Genomic DNA, 5,184 nt, shown 5'->3' on the forward strand with positions numbered 1-5,184 from the left:
AGCCCAGTGGGTCGAGGCTGCGGTGGCCGGGAGCGACCACTGCACTCCAGTCTGGGCGACGGAGTGAAACTACAACTCAAAATAAATAAATAAATAATAAATAAATAAATAAATTCGCCGGATGTGGTGGCACACCTGTGGTTCCAGCTACTTGGAATGGAAGGCTGAGGCGGAAGGATTGCCTGAGCCCAGCGGGATCGAGGCTGCGGAGGCTGTGCGCATGCCACTGCACTCCAGCATGGGCAACAGAGTGACGCTTCGACTCAAAAAAAAAAAAAAAGATAAAACAAGTCAAGTAAAAATCCCGTAACGTCACTGAAAATCCCAGACACAACAGAGTCAGATAGCTGTGAGGCTTCCAGGCACCCAGCTCCTTGGCGGAGAGGTTGATTTTAGGCTGGAGGAAGGAAATGCTCAGAATGAGCCTGGGGCCTATTGTACCAGATAGCAAAGATACCAAAGAATGGGATAACAGCTAAAGGACACAGAGTTCCCACTGGCCTAATACAGGGCAGTTAGAACATCAGTAAGATTACACTTGAAACATTGAATATAAAAGATGTATCAGCAAGAATGATACTAAAAGGTGGAGAAAGAAAGGGAGAAGTCTGGACGAGGTGGCTCAAGCCTGTAATCCCAACACTTTGGGAGACCAAGGTGAGAAGATTGTCTGAACTCAGGGGATGGAGACCAGCCTGGGCAACTTGGCGAGACCTCCTCTCCACAATAAATCAAGAAAAATTAACTGGTCGTGGTGGCACACACCTGTAGTTCCAGCTACTTGGAAGGCTGAGGCGGAAGGATCACCTGAACCCAGTAGGTTGAGTCTGTGGTGGCCATGAGTGTGCCACTATACTCCAACCTGGGCGACAGAATAGGATTCCTACTCAAAAAAAAAGGAGGGGGAGGAGAGAAAGAGAAACCCCTCAGACAGTATGCCAACCTCCTATTCGGAAAATTGGTGATTAAAGAGCTGAGCATTTGTGCCTCCTTTCCTGTGAGAACTGTATTTCAGGAGTACTAGGTTGTATTTCAACCTTCTCCCTTTCTTTCTCCATCTTTTAGTTTCACTCTTGCCGATACATTTTTTATATTCAATGTTTCAAGTGCATTCAAGTGCAATCTTACTGACGTTCAAACTGCCCTATATCAGGCCAGTGGGAGCTCTGTGATGAGGGCAGATTTTTCTTTACAAAAAATTTTGGCTGGGTGTGGTGGCTCAAGCCTGTAATCCCAGCACTTTGGGAGGCCAAGGCGAGAGGATTGCCTGAGACTGGGGATTCAAGACCAGTCTGGGCAACCTCATCTCTACAATAAATCAAAAAGTAGCTGGGTGTGGTGGCGTGCGCCTGTAGATCCAGCTACTTGGAAGACTGAGATGAAAGGATCGCCTGAGCCCAGTAGGTCGAGGCTGCAGTGACCAGGAGTGTGCCACTACACTCCAGCCTGGGTGACGGAGTGAGATTCCAACTCAAAAAAAAAAAAAAAAATTCAGTTAACACATCAGAAGGGAATGATAAACTAGGTAAATCATCAATGTGCAACTCCTAATTAAATAATCAAGTCGGGCAATTATCATCAGGCAATGGATAACAGGTTGGTAGGGGCCGGGAGAGCACTCTGGGAAGCTGACGCAAAAGGATTGCCTGAGCTCAGGAGGTTGAGGCTATGGTGAGCTGTGATTGTGCCACTGCACTCCAGCCTGAGTGACAGAGTAAAGATCAAAAAAAAGGGGGGAGGGTCTTTTTTTTTTTGAGTTGGAGTCTCACTCTGTTACCCAGGCTGGAGTGCAGTGGCATGCTCACGCCAGCGTCGACCTGCTGGGCTCCGGCGATTCTTCCACCTCAGCCTTCAAAGTAGCTGGAACCACAGGCGTGTGATGCCACCACAACCGGCTAATTTTTTAAATTTATTACAGAGACGAGATCTCACCAAATTGCCCAGGCTGGTCTTGAACTCCTGGCATGAATCCTCCTGCCTTGGCCTCTCAAAGTGCTGGGATTACAGCAACCCCCCCTCCCTTTTTTTGAGTCAGGGTCTCACTCTATCACCCAGGCTGGAGTGCAGTGGCATGATCACAGCTCACCATAACCTCCATCTCCTGGGCTCTGGCGATCCTTTCACCTCAGCCTGCTGAGTAGGTGTGTGCCACTATGCCCGGCTAACTTTTATGTATTTTTGTACAGACAGTGTCTCACTATGTTTGCCCAACTGGCTTCGAACTCCTGGACTCAAGCAATCCTCCGGCCTCGGCCTTCCAAAGTGCTGGGATTACAGGCATATGCCACCACACCCAGCCCTGAAACCACTTTTTATGTTTTCCTCTTCTCCCTCTGGGCTCTCCCTTGCACTATGATGCTTATCTCTTAACTATATGCTTTCTTAGACATCTCAGAAGTTAATCCTTTTTTTTTTTCCCAAAGGCTTTAATGGTAAATATGCCTTAGAAAAGAATGATTGGGGGGTGGGGGAGGTGCAGTGGTTACACCTGTAATCCCAGCACTTTGGGAGTGGATGCGTGAGGATTGCCTGGGTCCAGGGGTTTGAGACCAGTGTGGGCAACTTGGCGAGACTTCGTCTCTACAATAAATAAAAAAAAATAAAATTAGCCAGGTGTGGTGGTGCACACCTGTAGTTCCAGCTACTTGGAAGGCTGAGGCAGAAAGATCCCCTGAGCCCAGCAGGTCGAGGCTGCAGTCACTGTGAGCAGTGCACCACTGCAGTCCAGCCTGGGCGACAGAATGAGACTCAAACTCAAACAAACAAACAAACAACAACAAAAAAAACAAAGACCAAGCCCGTTGCTTCCAAGTCAGTGGAATGAAGAGCTGTGTCCAGGGGCACACCAAGTGGTGCTGCAGGGGATACCTACGGGGGTCACCTCTTTTTCGTAGACCCAGTTATAAGCACACAGCTTGGAGCCAACCAGTTCCTCAGGCTTAAACCATAGGCTGATTTCTTCTTCAGCACTTCTCACCGAGTGGCTGCCATGAATGATGTTCCTGCCAACTTGAGTGAAGTCTCCGCAAATGGTGCCTGGCTTGGTCTCCCCAAGCATCAAGCAGCCTGTCTTGGTGACACTCAGTCCCTCCCTCCCAGACCATGGCCACCGCTGCCCGGGGGTTCATGAACTGCACCAGCCCAGGGAAGAACAGGCGGTCCTTAGGTCCATGTCGTGCTGTTCAGGTATTCCTCAGAGGCCCAAAGGAACTGCATGGCCATGAGGTGGAATCCCTTCGGCTCTACACACTTGATGATCGTGTCCACCATGCTGTGTTGCTCCCTGTCCAGTTTGATGACAACAAAGGTGCCCTCGAGGTTGGCCAGGGTCCGGGAAGCTGGCAGGGTGAGGGGCTGTGCTGCGGGAGCCGAGAGCTGGGACGACCACCGGACCCAGAGCCGCTGGCAGAGGAGGGGGTGAGACCCATCTTAAAGCAAGCCAGACATAAAGGCCTGGCTGCAGAATTCTCCCCGCACGGAGGGCTTCGAGGCAGGCAATCCACAGCCTGGTCACCATCGGGGTACTGAGAATTACAGAGGCTAACTTTAGAATAAACTGGGCTGGCTGGGCACGGGGACTCAAGCCTGTAATCCCAGCACTTTGGGAGACCGAGGCAAGAGGATTGCCTGAGCCTGAGGGTTCGAGACCAGCCTGGGGCAACATGGTGAGACTTCATCTCTACAATAAATTTAAAAATTGCTGGGCATGGTAGCACGCACCTGCAGTTCCACCTACCTGGAAGGCTGAGGCGGAAGGATCGCTGGAGCCCAGCAAGTCGATGGTAGGGTGGCTGTGAGCATGCCACTGCACCCCAGCCTGGGCGTCAGAGTGAGACTTCAACTCAAAAAAAAAAAAGAATAAACTGGGCCTCGGCCTCAAGCTTCCCACTGAAGGGAGTCATAGACCACTGCCCCACTAGCCACAGTCAAGACACCAGTCAGACTCTTCAGACCCTGAATGGGCACTTACTTGAGACAGTCATTGAAACAAGTCACACAGACCCCACACCCTACCCCATCCCAGTTTTCCCTTAAAAAAAAAAAATTTTTTTTCTGGTTTTTTTACAGATGGCTCACACCTGTAATTCCAGCATTTTGGGAGGCCAAAATGGGAGGACTGCTTGAGCCCAGAAGTTCAAAACCAAACTGAACAACACAGCAAGACCTTGTCTCTATTAATAATTTTGCTGGACACGGTGTTTGTAATCCCAGCACTTTGGGAGGACGAGGTGAGAGGATTGCCTGAACCCATAGGCAATCAGCCTGGGCAATTTGGTGAAAGACCTTGTCTCTACAATAAATTAAAAAATTAGCCAGGTGCGGTGGCACGTACCTGTGGTTCCAGCTACTTGGAAGGCTGGGACAGGTTGAGGCTGTGATGGCCGTGAGTATGCCACTGCACTCCAGCCTGGGCGACAGAGTGAGATACCAACTCAAAACAAAACAAAACAGCCGGGCTCGGTGGCTCAGCCTGTAATCCCCCACTTTGGGAGGCTGAGGTGAGTGGATTGCCTGAGCCTGCGGGTTTGAGACACACCTGGGCAACTTGGCGAGACCTCATCTCTACAATAAATAAAAAAAAAATAGCCGGGCGTGGTAGCACGCGCCTGTAGTTCCAGCTACTTGGAAGGCTGAGGCAGAAGGATCGCCGGAGCCCAGCAGGTCGAGGCTGGGGTGGCCGGGAGCGGCCACTGCACTCCAGTCTGGGCGACAGAGTGAGACTCCAACTCAAAAAAAAAAAAAAAATCTTTATTGTAGAGACAAGGTCTCACCTAGTTGCCCAGGCTGGTCTCAAACCCCTGGACTCAGGCAATTCTTTTGCCTCGGCCTCCCAAAGTGCTGAGATTACTGGCTTGAGCCACCATGCCGGACCAGCTCTCCGCTCTTGAGTTTGGCTTTGAGCACCAAACACTGGGACCTGAGTCTAATGCCAGTGGAGATTCTCTATGCCAAGCCCTCACTTCATTTCATCCTCCCTGTCACACATCCACCCCATTTTACAGACAGAGCAAGCTCAGAGAGGTCAATCTGCCTACCCAAGGACACCCAATAGAGAGTGAGCTGGACCACGCCTCCCTGGCCCCAGGCCCTGTGCTCCTTTCCCCATCCGGGGAGGCTCCTGGACGAGATGCAGAGCATGGAGGAGGCCCTGTGGGGAGGCTACAAGCTCTCTTCTCCCCCCCG

Source organism: Carlito syrichta, unplaced genomic scaffold (assembly GCF_000164805.1).
Source record: "Carlito syrichta isolate Samal-C Ts95f unplaced genomic scaffold, Tarsius_syrichta-2.0.1 Scaffold303992, whole genome shotgun sequence".
Lineage (NCBI taxonomy): Eukaryota > Metazoa > Chordata > Mammalia > Primates > Tarsiidae > Carlito > Carlito syrichta.